Source organism: Dipodomys spectabilis, unplaced genomic scaffold, assembly GCF_019054845.1.
Source record: "Dipodomys spectabilis isolate Male_0828 unplaced genomic scaffold, ASM1905484v1 ptg000273l, whole genome shotgun sequence".
In the NCBI taxonomy this organism is placed as follows: domain Eukaryota; kingdom Metazoa; phylum Chordata; class Mammalia; order Rodentia; family Heteromyidae; genus Dipodomys; species Dipodomys spectabilis.
Window position 1 is genome coordinate 6,037,976 of NW_024870950.1, and position 19,870 is coordinate 6,057,845.

Genomic DNA, 19,870 nt, shown 5'->3' on the forward strand with positions numbered 1-19,870 from the left:
GCTTGCTTTGCATGCTCAAGGCCCTGGGTTCGATTTCTCAGCACCACATAAGAAAAAAGAAAAAAGCCAGAAGTGGCACTGTAGCTCAAGTGGTAGAGCGCTAGCCCTGAGCTTAAGAGCTGAGGGACAGCGCCCAGGCCCAGAGTTCAGGCCCCACGACTGGACCCAAAAACAAAAAACAAACAAAAAAATGCTATATTCTACTCATATATTGTTCTATTTTTTTCAATTTTACCATATATTAAATCAAAGGTTAACACTGCTGCATGATGTACAAACATTCATGCTCTTATTAACTATAATCAAGAGAGCAAAATGAAGAGCTAATGACAAAAGAATAAGGCTTATTAAATATATTTTAGATTTTATTTCTGCCAAATCTGAAAATTCCTCCAAGTCTAGACTGATTTCTTTAGGACCTGGATCTTACAGAATGTGTTTATTTGCATAGGTCCCCAAACTAATGCTATAAGGCAAGGCAGTTCCGGCATTAAACAGGAAGCAGATTAATATCTCATCAGTTCAGCCAGCAGAGAATATGCAGTATACTTTTGTGGCAAAGGCAGGAGGCAGAATGAGCAGGGTGTGCCAGGGAATGAATTACACCGTGAGCTTCTCTGTCCATAAAAATGAGGCCACTGTAGGGTCAGACGGGTGCGTGATATGTCACAGAGGCAGGTTAAACTGACTCGACCCTCTGGCTCACTGATTTGAAGCTGACAGAAGGGGCTGTGCTGTGGCTCTAAGCTCAGAATATCTTACTCTTGTCTGTGGCCATTTTGAATCAAGGAACCTCTGGTTTTTCTTTGTGATGATGGTATTATTTTTCCTTCTTTAATAAAGCCCATTTTCAATCTGGTACAGAAATACAAATCAGTTTTATTCTCAGGGTATGGATTTTGGTTTATTTGGGGAAAAAACCCACATATCTGATCCTTTTAGCATCTTGCTAAATAGAACAAATTGTCCTACTTCTGTTCCCCCCCCCCCCCCCTTGCTTTTCAAAAGCAATTACTTCCCTGTCATTTCTAGACATTCAGGCAGAAGAGTGTGCCTTGATTACCCATCCTTCTACTTCCCTCCCCCTTTCAAGTCCTCCGGCTTCTGCACTGCTAGGGAAGGATTCAATTAAATGAGGTGTCAGTGGAGCTACAATGGTTTCAGGTCAGAGACATCAGTAAAAAGCTGCAGAGCTGTGGCTGCCCTGTGTATGTAAATGTATATATTTATACCAGGGATGTCAACTTGCAGGACTTTCCTTCTCTGCTCTTCCCTGATCAAAGATGATTGCTGAGGCAATTACTGCAAAGGAAAAGAAAATCAGGGCCTCTTCCTCATCCTTGTGCTGTAGGAGTTTAATTGCTTGGAATAATGGCGCACAGTCTTTTTCTCTTCCACAAGGCATACATACAAACTTCCATAAATGGTGTGCAAGGACACAGAACTATATGATGGCCACGGAGGAAAATTTCATGTGTTTGGTCCTTATGAAAGTACATATACACATTGCTGTTTGACATGAGGAAAAAATAGTATATTCTCTGGCTAATTCGATAAAAGCAATTCATAGTATCTAGTCCATATTAAAAGCTATGGTCTTGTCTTGTTACAAAAGATTGAACATTTCCATTCTTGTGCTGAGAGAGATAGCTAAAATTTAAAAAGAAAACCCATCAATTCCTTAAATTGCTTTTGTTGCTTGCCTAATTCTTTTGTACACAGTTGCAGAAGTCCTAGTTCTCTATATAAATATTTCACATGTTAAAAACCCTTTCAGGCCGTTTTTGCTTGTGTAGGCAGTTATAAGGACAAGCTGAGTATTCTGTTATTCACTATGTTCTAGGCTATTCTGTTTTGTTCTCATGTGACATGGCCATGAAGAGGGATTCTAACTTGCATCAACAAATACAGGGAATGACATTTGAATGCAGAAAATTCAAGCTCTCTGCATATTAGTTCTGCTATGTCCAGGCACGGACTGTTAACTGGTTTCAGCGTGGGGCAAGTGGTCATTTGTAGGACAGACTCTAAGCATCCACTGTGCAGATTTAGGTTTCTATTTCAGCTTGAGGGCTGTCAGATTTTAAATATATTTATTTGGCTTAATTGGTTCTTCCTTTGATGCTAAGTGAGGAAAGATAGTGGAAGCCTAGCACAAACCCTGTCATCAACACAAAGACATGCTGCAGATACTTGGTTTTGTATTAAGACCATTCTGTTTCCCTTTTTCTGTTGTGGATTACTCAGTTAAACGGTGAAACAGAAGCCCATGTTCATCCTCTCTAGGATTGTTAAGTATAAACACAGCTTTTCACAAAAGGGAATTTGGATATTTTTTTTCCACTGCTGTAATTTTTGAAAATTAAAACTTGTTTTCTCTGAAATTTTCAGAAGACAGCGGTAGAAGTGCAAACCAAACACAGATTTCAAGGCACTTAATTTCAGAGAGCTAAAGAGGAATAGGGCTACTTAGAAGGGATATGCTGCCAGAGTGTTGTATCTGTACTCTTGATAATGTCTGTTTTGTTTTACTTCTTCTATTCCTTAAATGGACTCTGTGTTTAGCTTTTGTTATTTTTGATCCCTTTCTCTTACAAGAAGTCTAACTCCAGCTATAGCCTCCTCCCACTTGCACTGATGCTGATGGACTTGGATTCTAACCAGCTCTGAGTGCTCAGTCTATCAGAAGAGGAAGAAAAATAAGCAGATAATTACAATACAAGATAAAGGCATGATAAAGCAAGTGCACAGTAATGGGAGAGTACCTAGGAGGTACTCTTAACCTATTTGTGAGGGGAGGAAAATGACCTGGCATCATTTTCTGAAGGTGGTGATTTCTGGCTAGAATTAGCCATCAGGGTACCAGGTACAAAGGTAGCATCTATTTCTTTTTCTAGTCGTTTGTTTCAAGTGTTTGGTTCACTGTAACCTTCATTTAACAGGAAGTCTAATGCCATTCCCAGGAGTTTTACAAATTCCTGGGTGGGAATATATTGAAGGCCAGCTCCTACCGTATGTTTGACGTCACTGGCATTGAAATTTCTTTGCTCTGTCCTGTCTCCCAGTCTGTAATAATCTAGGTGGCCCTTACTACAACAGAAAGAGTTTGAATTAATCCTTTATATAGATGTGAACATTCTGAATTTGGGGGGGGGGGGAATAGGGATTATACTACACCAATTATAGTGGTAGTGGTCCTTTCTTTGTTTTTTGGAACTTTTTACTTATCTATTCAATAGCCCCTTTCCTCATACCCTTCTTATGGCAACTCAGCTGTATAGAATATGGAAAGCACTAGAGTTCTCCACTTCCACTATTGCTCCAGCCTGTGTCCACATGTACGTTTTAGCTATGCACCATTATAGGTGTGCATGCACATATAAACAATGGGAATTTTAGTGTTTTTATCTTTACCCTTTCCTCTTCCCCTTCCTTTCTCTTTTCCTCTCTTTGTCCTTCCTTTTCTCTCTCCCCTACCTCCTCCCCTCCCTCCCTCCTTCCTTCTCTTCCTTTCTTCCTTCCTTCCTTCCTTCCTTCCTTCCTTCCTTCCTTCCTTCCCTCCTTCATTCCTTCCTACCTTTCCTCTCTCCCTCCTCCACTTGTCTCTGCAGGAATTGAGTTATGTCCTAACCTTAGCAATATGGAATCTATAAGATTCCACCTAGGGTTGAAACATCAAGGCAGAAGTTCAAGAATATTGCTAATAATTACAGTGGTTGATTGGTGAAATCTAGCTGGAAATAAACCTAGTAAATGAATGGTGTTTCCTATAAAATATAAGAAAAGGAATTCCTCACTTACCAGAGGGCTATTTAGCAGTTGGATGGTTTAAAATAAATACAAAATAAAATATATCTCACTACTACTATGTTTCAAGTTCTTATAAATCTCCTCATTAGCCTACTAGGTAGAATGATTCTTTTCACTCCTGTAAACTATAGGTATGATGAAAAGCTGAGAACTATTCAAGACCTACCTTATGGCTTTATTAGGTACTTCATTTACATTATCTCATTGAATCTTCATGGTTTGAGGCTAGCCCAGGCAAATACACACTGTCATAAAAATAATTAAAAAAGAACAAGGCTGGGGGCATGACTCAGGTAGTAAAGCACTGTTATATCTATCGCCACCTATATTAAAAAACAAGAATGATCTCAAGCAAATGATTTAATCATATCCCTGAAGCTCTTAGAAAACAGGAATGAGTCAAACCTAAAAGCTGTAGATGGAATAACATAATAACAATTAAGACATGCTAGTCTTTTGTACAAGTATTAAAAGAAAATAAAAATATTCAAAAAGAAAATAAAGGTAAGCATTAAAAAAGGAATGGAAACTAAAAAAAAAACACATTGATGAATTTTACAATTATTCTCTAAGTTAGGAAAGGAAGGAATGGCAACAAACTTTATTCAAAGCCAGTAATACCAGCTAAGGGGATACACACACATAAGACAAAACAAAAACAAAACAAAAAACCCACTACAGACTAATTACCTTAAAGAACACAGATGTAAAAGTCTCAATAAAGTACTTGAAAAATAAAACCAACAACACACTAAAATGACCATACACCTTGATCAAATTAGTTTCGTTCCAGTGATACAAAGATGGTTCAACACATGCCCATCAATAAATTTAATATAGCACATAAACAGAATCAAAGAACAAAAATCTCACACAATTATCTCAATGGATGCAGGAAAATCATCCTTTGATAAAATTCAACATCCCCTTTTTATATGAGGATCAAAATATAATAGAGAGCTGGGAGCCAGTGGCTTACACCTCTAATTCTAGTTACTCAGAAAGCTGAGATCTAAGGATTGTGGTTTGAAACCAGCCTAGGCAGGAAAGTCTGTGAGACTCTTATCTCCAATTAACCACCAAAAAGCCGGAAGTGGATCTGTGACTCAGGTGTTGAAGTGCTACCCTTGAGAAAAACAAAAGCTCAGGGAAAGCATCCAGAGCTCTGAGTTCAGAACTGGCACACACACACACACACACACACACACACACACACACGCACACACACACACGCACGACTATACCTTGAATAAAAGCAATGTACATAAAAGCTATATATGACATACAGCCAACATCATACTAAATGGGGAAAAAACTCTAAAACCATTTCTGTTAACATCATGAATAAGATAGTCTATACATTCTCCACCACTTTTAGTAAAAGGCAAAGCAATAAGGCAAGAGAAAGAAATAGACACAAATAGAAAAGGAAGAAATCAAATTATTCCCATTTTCAGGTTATATGATCCTGTACTTCTATAGAGTCTAAAGGTTTGAGGAAAATCAACAACAACAAAAGTTCTTGAATCTCTTCAATATAAATATGAAGACACTAAGAAATAAATCAGGAAAAATAATTTCATTCACAATAGTCTAAAAATACCCAAAAATAAGCCCAAGGAGGTGAAAGACCTTTATAATAGAAAAAAGGAAAGACCTCCTATTTTCATGGATCAGCAATGTTCATGTGCAAATGGCTATACTACGAAAGCAATCTTCTGATTCCTGACACAGAAAGAGAATGACATAGAAATGATACAGTCCTAAAATTCATATGTAAGACCCCAACAGTGAAAGCAATCCTAAGCAAAGAGTAACACTGGAAGAACCATAGTACCAGACTTCAAGTTATAATACAAATACAGATGTGGTCTGATACAAAAACAGACAGGTAGATCAATGGAATAGAAGACCCAGAAATAAACTTATACCACTATAGCCATCGATTCTTGATGAAAGTGTCAATATAAATAGGAGAAAAGACAGCTTCTATAAAGAAAACAGTGTTGGAAAACTGGATGTCTAAACGTAGAAGACTGAAACTAGATTCCTATCTCTCACTCTGTACAAAAATGAGTTCAAAAAGGATCAAAGATATTAATGTACAACACTTTAAAACAACTACAGAAAGATATCTGAAGGTATAGGAAAGGGCACCAGCTTTCTGAACAGGGCTTTAAGAGCTTCGGATATAAGAGCAATAATTGACACGAGACCATCAAACCAAAAAGATCAAAGTGAACAATTACCAAAATCAAGAGATAACCAGTAAGTGATTAAAAAACTTCCCTAGATATTCATCAGATGAAAAATTAGTATCTATAATACATAAAGAGCTCCAAAAATAAAATGTAAGAATAAGCAATTCAATTTATAAATGGTAAAAAGAATTGAACAGAAAATTCTCAAAACAAGTACAAATGGTGAGTAAATACATAAAGAAATGTTCAATATCCTTAGCATGAAGGAAATGGAAATCAAAATGACATTGAGAATCCATCTCTCCTCAACTAAAATGACTATTATCATGACAGCAAATAACAAACACTAGTGAGGTTGTAGGGGAAGAAAGAATGCTTATACACTATTAGAGAGAATCTGGATCAGTGTAGCCACTATGGAATCAGAATGCAGACTCCTCAAAAACATGGGATCCTATTACATCACTCCTGGAAAAGTATGTGAAGGAATGTAAGTCAGCATACAATAGAGACACCTGAACACCCATATTTATATTGTACTATTCACAATGGTCAAGTTACAGAATCAGTATAGGTGCTCATCAACTGATGTGATATAAGTATATAATATTATATATACACACATATATACACATACATACATGCAATTACATACAAGGGAGAATTATTCTAGGAAAAATATAGTTATGGAGGTTACCAAAAAAAGCCAGACTAAGGAATGACAAAATCATGTTTTCGCTCATATGCATAACTTAAAAAAAAAGAAGAGGGTTGGGAAGGTGGCTCAGTAGTAGAGTGCTTGCCTTGCATGCATGAGGCCCTGGGTTCTATTCCTTGGCATCACATAAGCAAAAAGAAAAAAGCCGGAAGTGGCGCTGTGGCTCAAGTGGTAGAGTGCTAGCCTTGAGCTGAAGAGCTGAGGGACAGCGCCCAGGCCCAGAGTTCAGGCCCCATGACTGAGAAAGAGAGAGAGAGAGAGAGAGAGTTGAATAAATGTAAAAGAGGGACAGATTGGGTGAAGTAGATACAGAGAAAACAAAAGGAGAGGGTGATGAGAAGAGTGAATAACATTGAAATGCTTCATATATACATATGAAAATAGAATATTGAAACCCATTGAAATTGTATAAAAGGGGGGAGGAGAATGGATCTAAGAAAGACTAACATGCGTATAACTTTGACCCAAGCACCATATATGCATATATGGCCTTTTCACAATGAAATCCTTTTGTATAAGTAATACATGATTATAATTAGAAAAAAATAAGTGGTTGAGCCTCTTTAATCCTTCATGTATACCAAAAATTTCTTCATAATTTTATGTCTTCATCTTTTCTCTCATTTTCTAGCGGGTATTTTCTTAGGATTATAAGCAAAGAAAATAATCAGTATCCAATTACTTTTTTCATTTAAATTTCTGGTGATCTTGCAGCATTATTTCAATTAATTTTCCCTATATTTGTCTTCCCTTTTAGTCCCATTATTTGCTAAAAAGTATTTTGAGAGCTTGCCTATGCTTACAACCCTGTATGGTAATACATTAAAGGAAAACTGGCTTACAATGTCTTAAAGTGGGAATTTGGGATATCCTGTCTTTGTTAACAACATTGTCTCAGTACACCATCAGTATTACATGGTGCCTCGTTCAATGTGAATGTGAGTGAATGTTAGTTGTATCAAATGTGAATGTTAGTTGTATCAAATGTAAAATAGACATTAATCCTTAATAAAGATGCATAGGAAATATGTCTATGCCCAAATCCTTTACAGAAGAGGCAGGCTGCAAATGCAACAATGCCTTGTTCATCCTCTTATTCATTGTCTGCCCAGAGAAGCATATACACAGTAATCACACCATTCTGCCAGCATAGCTGGGTTTCAGCCTGCGTTTTGTTTCACTATGGCCGTGTCTAGTTTCAATAAATACTGGCTCTCAGGGTTCTTGTGGTTTTTATTCCAAGCTGAGGATGCACGCGTACAAGCTGCCTGTCTCTCTGTGTTTAGCTGGAAGTGTTCACAGCCCCTCCCCCACCTACCCTTTCCACTGTTGCTGCTACTACTTTTATTCAATTCAACACTTGAGGGAACTGCAGATGAAATGCCTCTGAATCTAAATTGCCAGCAATGGAAATAACAACCTATTTTCTGACCTTCCCTTCCTCCACCCACACTCCTTGAATCTGAGTCTGGGAGCACAAAGCTGCTCTGTCTCTGTCTCTTGGGTTTAGTGGTATAGTGGTTTTTCTGGGCTAGAAAATTTTTTTAAAAAAAGTACAGCCTCAGAAACAAATCCTTGAGGAAAAATATTTGGTAAGAGAAAGAAATGGGTATACATATGCTTAACAGGCCTATACAAATGCTGGGGAATATATGATGTAGAACAAGAAATTGGAATTTACACACCATGCAATGGGGCTGTCACCTTGGGAGATTACACAGGGCCTCCGCCAGCACTAATCGCTGCTGCAGCTTTTTTTTTTTTTTTGACATTTCTCTTACAGAATTGCTCTCAGCCTCAGTACACAGGAAATATAAAATTCCTAGACAGTATTATACAGTTTAATCACTTAACATGTTACAAAACTTCTCTATGAATGGATTTTTATCAACATCAAAAATCAAATCCTTTCTCCAAGCAGATCAACCTACTATTGATGAGCTTTTAAGATGTGAGGGAGGCTTTCATTAAAAAACAAAAATTAACAACAACAAACCCTATTTTGTGCCAGGAGGCAGTAGCTATCGTGAATAGTACTACTCCCATTTGGAATTAAGAGCAAACTAGTTCTTGAGAGTTATTAAGGCCACAAGTCAAAGAATAGGAGGGGGGATTTGAACCTAGTCCTGGCTTTAAGCCTGCATTATGCTTGAAGAGAAGTCTGTTTTTGTGGGGCAAGGGTATTGTAGGTCTTGCTATGTATCACATACTTGGCTTAGGCTGGCCTCAAACTCCTTCTTCTGTTTGAGTCTCCTGATCCACCATTCCTGAATTCAAAAGGATTTTTTTTCACGTGATCTTACTTAAAAAAATCATCAAGAGACTTTGTAAGGAGTGGTTTGTGACAATTTAGCATGGTGAGTCCTGAGTGAAAACATGGAACACAGAAAAGTGGTACACACAAAAATGAATAAAATGTCAATAGAAATAGAATTAATCACTGGTCTTTTAATAATGTTGTGAATTTATAAAAGTAAAACCTAGCTACTCAGAGGGTGGGGTGTGTGTGTGTGTGTGTGTGTGTGTGTGTGTGTGTGTGTGTGTGTGTGTGTGTGTGTGTGTGTGTGTGTGTGTGTGTGTGTGTGTGTGTGTGTGTGTGTGTGTGTGTGTGTGTGTGTGTGTGTGTGTGTGTCTGAGGCCAGCCTGGGCAAAATGAAGTTCTTGAGACTTTATGTTATCCAATGGCTGGGCATGTTGGAGGGCATCTACACTATGGACATGGCTGGTTACAGCAGGCTTTGGCATAAAGCAAGCCCTTTGAAAGTAACTAACACCAAAAGGGACTGAAAATGTGGGTCAAGAAATTGAATCCCAGGACTACTAAAAATCATTCTTTATCTGAAATGCGCTTTAAAAAATTTTATCTTTCATCTACTCCCATATCTATTTTCCTGAACAAACACAAACATAACCCTAAATCACTTTTAAGATCTCAACTACATATTACCTGAGAGTGAGGTTCAAAATTGTTAGTAGGATTGATGACAGAAGGGTAGATTGAAGTCAGTATGCATGATAATGGATGGAGTATATGGCTGAGGTACTGTGTTGGCAATGAAGCATGATCTCAAATATCAATTAAATAGATGGATAGACACAATTGTTTAAGGAAAGTGTACTGCCTATTCTGTTTATTCCAAGATCTGTTTTTAGTTCTTCATTTTTCTGGGTGGCTGACCTCTACTGGGCAAACTATTTAGATTTATTTATGCACTGGACACACCAGTAGGAGGCAAAAAAGGTGGAGGAAGATAGGAATTTATTCCTTCCACTTTATCGGTTTTGCCATGGTTCTGGTGTTGTAGTAGGAGCCAGGTTGTCAATGGCTCAAGTTCTCATTGAACAGCCTTTTTACTGCTCAGTTTTCAAAAGGCTCTGGTAAGCACATCCTCATTTCTCTCTTTGGTCTTCTGGGCTCAGGGGTGAGTGATAATGGCTTTTTCTACTAATAGTCTCTGGGTACCTCACCATTCCTCTGTTTCTTTTAACCCTGCTCACACCTCTAAATCTAGTCCATTCACTTCACTATTTAATTTTTTTTAGATGGATCCCCATTTTGTTATATTCTCTTAAAGATAAGTGTGAAATATGTTTAACAGAGACATGAGTAAATGTGAGTATTGAAATATGTTTAACAAAGACAAGAGCAAATGTGAATTTAATTTCATTTAAGAGAAAAAAATACTTCAAAAACACCATACCCTCTCTTTTCAGAAGTAAGAATTATGTTCCATTTTAATGAACATTTGGACACTACAGTCAAAGGGAAGGATAGACTTATTCCATTCAATTTAGCTCTAACAGAAGAATTAGTGGATTTTTAAATACTTTTTTTTATTGTAAAATTACTGTACAGAGAGGTTACAGTTACATGAGCAAGGTAATGAGTACATTTCCTATCAAGCATTGTTATCTCCTCCTTTGTTTTTCCCTACCATCCCTTCCCTCCCACCTCCACTACTACATTCTTCCCGTCACTCCCCTAAACTGTAAAGCTCGCTTTTCAACATAGTGTTTTATGCATCTCATTGTTACAATGGGTCAACTTGTATCCCTATTTAAGCATTTTGTTTTTTCCTTCTCTTCCCCAGATTAGAAAAGTGCAGATACAAGATGCAGGACACTGACATCAAATACAGTGAGAACAGGGTGGAGAAACATACAAAGAAACAAAACAATCACGTGGTACAGTATAAACATGTTAGAAACAATAGCAAGCAAGCAAGAAAAAAAACCACTCATGTCTCTATCTTGGGGTTCATTTTGCTTAACTCTATCTTATCTGGTCATATGTACATAGCTTTTGACCTTTTCTGCTTGTCCCAGACATTTACTAGTTATTGCAAATAAGGGAAACCATGGGCCTATGTTTCTTTGGGCCTGGCTTACTTAATATAATTTTTCCAAGTCTTTCCATTTCCTAACCAATGGGACAATGTCATTCTTTCTGATGGAGGCATAGAATTCATATATGTATATATATGTATATATATACTTGAATATACATGTATATACATACATACATACATATACACACACACACACACACACACACACACACACACACACACACACACACATCTCACGGTTTCTTGATCCATTCATCTACTGAGGGACATCTGGGTTGGTTCCATATCTTAGCTATGGTAAATAATGCTGCAATAAACATAGTTGCGCTGGTAGTTTTAGTATGGTCTGTTTGTGATCATTTGGGTAAATGCCCAGATGTGGGATTGCTGGGTCATAGGGGAGCTCTATGTGGAGTCTTTTGAGAAACCTCTATGCTACTTTCCAAAGTGGTTGAACAAGTTTACACTCCCACCAACAATGCAGTAAGGTTCCCTTCTGTCCACATCCCTTCCAACATCTGTTGTTATTAGAGTTCTTGATTATAGCCATTCTAACTGGGGTGAGGTGGAATCTCAATGTTGTTTTGATTTGCATTTCTTTTATGGCTAGAGAGGTTGAGCTTTTCTTCATGTGTCTACTGGCCATTTTTTTTTTTTTTTTTTGGTCGGTCATGGGGCTTGAACTCTGGGCTTGGGCGCTGTCCCTGTGCTCTTCAGCTCAAGGCAGGCATTCTACCACTTGAGCCACAGCGCCACTTCCAGTTTTCTAGTGGTTTTTATTGGAGATAAGAGTTTCATAGACTTTCCTGCCCAGGCTGGCTTTGAACCGCGATCCTCAGATCTCAGCCTCCTGAGTAGCTAAGATTACAGGCGTGAGCCACCGGCGCCCCACATATTGGCCATTCTTATTTCCTCTTCAGAGAAGTTTCTCTGTAAGTATTTAGCCCACTTACTAATCGGGCAATTATTTCTTTGAGGATTTGTTGTTGGGGGATTTAATTTATTTTAATTTATTTAATATATTGTAGATATGAGACCCTTGTCCGTTGTATGGCTAGTGAAGATCTTCTCCCAATTCGTGGGCTTTCCATTGATCTTGCTAGCTATGTCCTTTGCCACGCAGAAGCTCTGCAGCTTCATACAATCCCATTTGTCCAACCTTTCTTTGATTTGTTGTGTTTCTGGGTCTCTATGAAGAAAATTTCGGCCTGTGCCAAGGAGACATAGGATTTAGATCCATATATATCACCCTGCACCAGAATCAACTCCAAATGGATCAAAGACCTCAGAGTCAAAGTGGATTTATTATTAGTGGATTACTAGTGAAGCAATCAGACATCTCTACCATTTTTATTGCATTTCCACCTGGTGACTATAAAATTTGGGGAGCTGTTTGAAAATAGTTAATTATGTAAGTAGTGTGGCCCAGTTTAGTTCATTACATTTTGGCATTTTTAATTGACAAAATATCTATCCATGAGGCATAACTAAGAAATCTACAGTTTTGAGCATAAGATACAACACACTAGCCTGTGGGGAAGAAATCACTTTAGGCTTATTATTATTATTTGCTTTTAGTTTAGTTATGGGAGTCCTTCAGACACAAGCTCTTTCTTCTCTGACTTCTTTTCCAGCATCAGAAGTACATTTTGTTTCTCCCAAAGTCTTTATGCTGAAGTATGAGCCACTTTCTAAGAACTGAAAACCGTTGCCAAAAAAAAACGGGCAGGAAGCAGTACCACTACAATTCAAATAGTCTGTGGATATTATCACTGAAAAATGACCTGCATGTTGGGCAGCAACCAGGATGCAATGTGGTGTAACTCTTTCTAATTCAGCTCCCATCCCTCACAATTCCACTTCTACCTCCCCCCCCCCCCCCCACAAATTTCATTCCCATTCAATGCTGGAGAATGTATGTAGTGAGCAGATGAGCAGTGAGTTTGAGAATCAGCCTTTTTTTTTTTTTTTTTTGCTGGGGGAAAATTGCAGGTCCTGGCTGCTTCCATTTGGGCAGCCTTTCATTTTTGCCAGCTCAGCATTTGCTGCTTGTTCGTGCTGTCTAGAAAAGCTTTTCTTAAACCTTCTAAATTCACTTCAGCCTTTTCTTTTCTTTATGGAAAGCCATGTTCTAAAAGTATAGAATGGCAGCCAAAGGGAAAATAAGAAAATAGGAGTACTGAAGGGAAAGAGTTAAACTTAAAGGAGTTATAACATTACAGGATACTATCTGATTAACCAGGCATCTCTTTTGACATCTGTTATATAATTTCTTATATTCCATGATTATGATATAAAAATCCAAAATATTTTCCTATAAAATCCATTTTTCATTTCAGGTATCTTTGTTTTCAATAGAGACCTCTTGACTCAAAAGATAGATGTTTCCAGAGTATTTTTTGTTCTATTGGTGTTGATAGAAAAGCATATATTAATAATATCTCCACCATGCAATTTCTGACTTTACCTTAACTGCCACTCTTGTTCAGTAAAGTCCACCTACTTCATTAACTATTACTACTTAGTTTTTCAATAATTTAACTATGTAAGGTATGGTGTATACAGATATACATATATATGCCCACAATTATACACAATTGTATATATACAATACAAATACATAATGTATCTGTACTACACATATGTACATCTGTACAGAGGTTAAGGTTCAGAAAATGATAATCTTAAATATCCTATTTTGGATATTTTCAAACTGAGAGCAGTCAGGGTACAGAAAATACAAGGAAGAGCATTCTCAGAAGTTCCTTTAACTAGATAAAGGCTAGAATCATCAAAGACAAACACAAACGCTTTCATATCTTCTAAAATTTCATTAATTAAGCAAGATTAACCTCATACAATAGAGGAAGAAATTAAAAATCAAATAGCACACATACAGCCCAGAGAAACCCTGTTCTAGTTCATTGCTTATTCTCTCCTGTAAAATTTATGTTGGAGGTTATGGCATTAAGAATGTACAGCAATATACTATGAAACTTCCCTTCTGAGTTCTAAAAATCCAGTAAAGGAAACAAAGACAGGCTGATCTAAATAACAGCTGCATTCTGGAAAGTCTGGAAAACATATTTAGGTATAGCTCATCCTTAGAATTTATATTTTTCTAGAACAGTCTATTTCCAATGTTTTAAAATTATTGACAAAGATGATTCATATTATTCACAAATGACTTAAAATTCTATACACTTGTATACTTCTGCCTCACATTTTATCCTATTTTTATTAATCTGTGACTTTATGTTTCTTTTTAGCTAGTCTAGCTACTCATTTTTCTTTTCAAAGACTGGTTCCTGTTAGGCACTAGTGGCTCACACCTGTAATCCTAGCTACTCAGGAGGCTGAGATTTGAGGATCACGGTTCAAAGCCAGCCTGAGCAGGAAAGTCCCTAAGACTTATCTCCAATTAGCCACCAGAAAACTGGAAGTAGCACTGTGGCTCAAGTGATAGAGTGCTCACCTTGCTCACCTTGAGCTGAAGAGCTGCGCGATAGCACCCAGGCCCAAAGTTCAAGCCCCATGACCAAAAAAAAAAAAAAGAGTGGTTCTTAATTTTTTGATCAGAGTATCATTATATTGTTCTTAATTTTAGACATTTTGATTCTTATCTCTATTAATATTTCTTTTACTTTATTTCGTTTCTTTCCCTCTACTCTAGCTTCTATTCTACTCTATCTTCAAAAGTTGAACACTTATTTATTCATTGCCTTTTTAGTCCTGGAGATTAAACCCAGGGTCTCATACTCAGTGAGTTAAGTACTGTTATCACTTGAGTTATCACCCCTAACCCAATCTTTCTTATTGTTTACTATCAAGAAGAAACAAATCTAAGTTAGAGTAGCATTGGTTTGACACATTTTAAAATGGAGTTTTTGAGGCTACTGTTACGTGGAACTCAGACCCTGCTGGACCATGAAGTAGGCTACATGCATGTCCACCCCCTCTATACCAGTTGACCTTTGGAATGCTGTTAAATTCTGATGACCTTTTGTACAATGGACCCTTCTCCTCAAACTACACAGAGACTGAGGCTGTACCCAATTACTTTCTTCCAAAAACATCTTAACTTTTGCCAGCACCAATTGTAATTCCTACCAAGTGATGTAATCCAACTGCATTTGAAAGTTACAAATACAGCTGCCATTTTGTAAAACCTTGGTGCTTATTCTCAAGATGGTATTTCTGTCTTCCAAGATTTCCATCTCAACTAACCTCAAATAAATGTGATTTTTTTCCATTCTTGACTATTTTAATTTTATTGTCAGTGGACACTACACTTAAACTATAAACATCTTACAGTATCCTTTAGTTATAGTTTATGACTTTTAGTAGACAGTACTTTTGTTTTCATTCATAGGAAGGTATAGGGAGAAGAATGGAAAGAGGGAGAAAAGACAAGTGAAAAGAAGAGGAGGGAAGGGAAGAGGGGAGAAAAGATGCGAGAAAATGGAAGGAGATGAGAGAGGAGAAGAAGAAGGAGCGGAGGAGAGGGGGGGAGGAGAGGAAAAAGGGAAAAGAAAAGAAGCGAAGGAAGCTCAAGAGAATGCATTAAAGGAGTAAGTGGCCTGGCATGAGCTCTCTGACCTCCCTACCTAATCCCCCAAGCTAAGTGAATAATAAGCATGGGGTGTTTGCCAGAGGGGAGATTAAAATCTCATTTATATGCATGCAGAATGAAAATTGCAGACTTGATGCTACTTTGGGACAGAGCCAAATGAGAAGAGGAAGGTTTTTGAGACCTGATCTAAGACTTTTGTAGTTGGTAGGGCTAGAGAGACTTGTGCCTGGAAGTTGCCCGGATAAATTTAAGAAAAAGATAGTCTAGCTAGCATTGCTCCTAATAGCAATGTGAGGAGAAAGAGTTTCTGGATCAAGTCACTCTTCCACAGAGGAGGGAGCATGGGGAATTTTGAAGAAGCTAAGTGGACATCTGAGATTAATCAGTAGAATCCATGAAAGATAGTTCCTAAGAGAATTGTCTGACTGAATGAGAAGCAATTCCAGCAAGAGCTTCTGGAGGATGAGTAGTCTTAAGAAGTTATTCTGAGCCAGGTGCTGCTGGCTCATGCCTGTAACCCTAGCTACTTGGGAGGCTGAAATCTGAAGAATCATGCAAGAGTCCTTCTCAATCAATGAGTAGATGCAACAGAGTACACCTGTTATCCTAGCAATGTAGAAGGCTGACATTGAGAGAACTGTGGGTACAGGCCAATCTAGGCATAAAAATTCATGAAACTCCATCTGAAGGGAAGGAGTTGGGCATGGTGGTACACAACTGTCACCCTAGCTATGGTGAAAAGTGAAAAACAAGAGGGTAGATCCTTGGTGCATGGCTAGGCAGGAAGAGGGATCCTATCTCAAACCAGTGTAAAAGAACAACACTAGAAACATGGCTTAACAACAGAGTAACTGCCTAGCACTTGAGAGGCCCTGAATTCAAACCCTGGATTTGCCCTGCCCGCTTCCATGTCACTCTTCAGAGAACTATGTGGGGCAACAGTCCTACTATACATTGGTTCTGAGCTCAGAAAGTTGTGGGAATGAGATAGAGTGATGGTTCAGTTATCATATCCCAGTAATACACAAGAATTAGCCTTTGGACATCTCTCTTAGGACAGGCATGTGATAGCTGTGATGGAATTCTTTGTTAGCTTCTCCCACATCAACCCTGGGGGAGCCAAGAAAGCTCAGTGAGCAAAGAGCAGGCAGTAGCGTTAGAAGCATTGTAAGTAAATTGCAAATACAAACCATGAGACAATTTCTACACTACAAGTTTCTCATGTCTTGTTTACAACTCACAAGACAAGAAGGACGAGCTATGGGAGAGACAATGAAGGGTAAGAACCTTAAAATGGGTGAGAGAATTTCTGGACTTAGAATGCATTAGACTTCTTGCCAACTGAAAATGAGCTTGTTTATTAATAACAAAGTGTCCAAAAAAAGCCATAGGATTAGTCTGGGAGAAAGCTGATCAGACAGAATTTAAAGGGGATTAGTGGTAGAAAAATGGCTTTCTTGATTGCATCCATCCAAATGAGTCCAACATGTTTAATAAAACCATTACCTAAATGTGGTTACTAATATATCAGGGCTTATTTTGAAACTATTATGTATTTTCCTCTTTGTTTTTCTGTCCTTTTTATCTTATCTGCATACTATATTAATTTTTTCCATATGCTCACCATTTTCTATTGTAGGAATGAAAACTACTATACATTATTGTATTCATTCATAAGTAACATATTTTAAGAACTAATTTTTAAGTTATAAAATATATCTTTCTTCCTTTTATGTATGGCATGGATCTTGGTGTGCTTTAACTACTCACCAAATAATACTACCTGTCATCTTGTTATTTGTGTCTTTCTTCTTGGATTTACCTTTTTTAAAACAGAAAGTCACTAAAGTTCTCTGGAACTGGTAAATTGCTTACTTGTCATCTTGTATGTTTTCTATACTTTCTTCTGTTCCATGCCTTTCTCTGGGTTCACTTTGTTCCTTACATCTTTTCATCCTTTTTTTGGGGGGCGGGTAAGGATCTGTAGTTTTGCTCTTCTTCTTGAATGTTAGCATATTTGAATATAAAATTTTAAACTGAAAATCATTTCCAAATGCCTTTACATTCTCACATTTACTGGTTATATTGATAAAGAGTACTGGAAAATGTAAACTGTCTTTTCTTTTGGGTAATCTCCCCCGCCCCACCGCCCAGTAGCTTTTAAGATTCTTCTTTAACATTTATGTCTTATAACTTTATTACAGTGTAACTTGCCATGACTTCACATTTATTTATCTTGTTCACTATTCAAGGTACAATTTTAAAGTGAAGTCTGTAAATTCTAAAAATTTGGAGGCTGCCATCTTTCCAAGAATAAATTTTCCTTTGTTTCTTCTATTCTGTTTCCTGTGGATCTACTTTAGATGTGGCTTAGAGTCTTACAATATAACCTTTAAACTTATACGTTGTCTTTCTATGAGTCTTTTTCTATTGTCTTTCATGTCAATAATTATTTCTTTGCTCATGTATAACCTAGATATTATTTCGACTAGTGAGTTTTTCAACTTCCACCTATAGATATTAACATGTTATTCTATTCCCAATGTAGAATAGACTTTTAAAAGATAATGATTCTAGGGTTACTATTCTGAGGTGAGGTTAAATGTGCACTCCAGAATGTATGAAAAGAGACTGATTTCTTATAATGTATCAATTATGTTATGAAACAACTGAGTAGATATGGCATATCTTACCTAATAAAGCCCTCTATTGTTTATTCTCATGATACATTATAAGGATAATGTACTTATAATGCTAATAACTTTGGGTATTCTTTTTCTTTAATGGTCTGAGTTCATAGCTCTCTAAGGAGATGAGATCTTTTGTGATTGTTTAAAAAGAACAGCAGCAAAGCAATTGTATCTTCAAAATAATGTATGCAATGATGTTTGGAGTCAGTTTTCATAATTCAATATATTAAGGTTGGCTGGATAATGAGTACATTTTAAATATTTCAAATGCAAATAAGAGACAGCTAAATAGGCACTCTCTTAAATTTCTCCCAAACAAATGACTTCAGGCCCCATCCAAATGTGAAATGCTTTTGTTAAAAGGGGAAAGGTACAGGAAACACTGAAAGATCAGGAAGAGATATTTTTAATGGAGACTATCTAACATTACAAGACAGAGGTTAGCATTTGAGTTATAATGATAAAATTGAAAGAAGTTAATTTTTACTTCACAGTAGGTGGTTAAGTGAAGGTGGTTTGAAATGGGATAGCTTATGACTAGCTCATTTTAATGTGTTATTTCATCTGAGTTGATTAGTTATAGAAATGTTTTCTACTCCCCTGAGGAACATATACATATGTATTAAAAGGAAACAAAAGATTGACACCCAATAAACTTTTTAATTGATATGGCATCTGTATATATTCAAACATAAAATCTCGTCATTGTAAGAAACGTGTAAGAAACACATATTTCTTCTGGATTCTTAGAGACTACCAGAAATGCTCTCACTGTTTATTATTTTACAGCACTGACCAACTGTTTAAGTCAAAATCTGTTTATGAATCCTTCTTTCCTCTTCCTCCTGTTGTTTTCTTTCTCAATTCTGCTTTGTTTTCTGTCTCTTTCATATTCTATTTCATATTCAAAATATTAACCTATTCTTGAGATTTCAAATATCACTTCTCACGGATATCAGTTTACTTCTACAACATGAAAACATTCTAAAATGTTCACTGTCCATATTTCCAATTTCTGAAATATTGTATTTGACTACTGAGTGATACTTTCTTAACTAAGAGGTTTAATGTTTATCCCAAATGGGTAATTAAGGAGGCTTTAACTATGTCTGGAACATTGTCCTGGAGGCTGAACATACATAAATTATAAGATATAGGAGCTCAGAATTCCTAGGGGAGAGAGACCTATGAACAAGTATTTACAAACGCAATGTGATGAAAGCTGAGAACCTAGAATAATACCTTGTGTACATTTCTGGACAAGCCCAGGTAAAATGGCTAGTTCGCTAAGATCATCCCTATCCCACTTCATTATTCTACTCATTTATGCTCAAAACATGACAGTCATCTTAGAGGCACTCTTTCCATATTGCTACAATCACACTATACTTATAGAAATCTTCTCCTCTACTCTCCTCCATTCTTTGCCATCTCCATTGTCACTGTTTGGGTCCAGTATTTCTAAATATGCTTTGGATTATTTTAGTATCCATTAGCTGCACTCCTTGTGTAAATCTGTCCTGATCCAA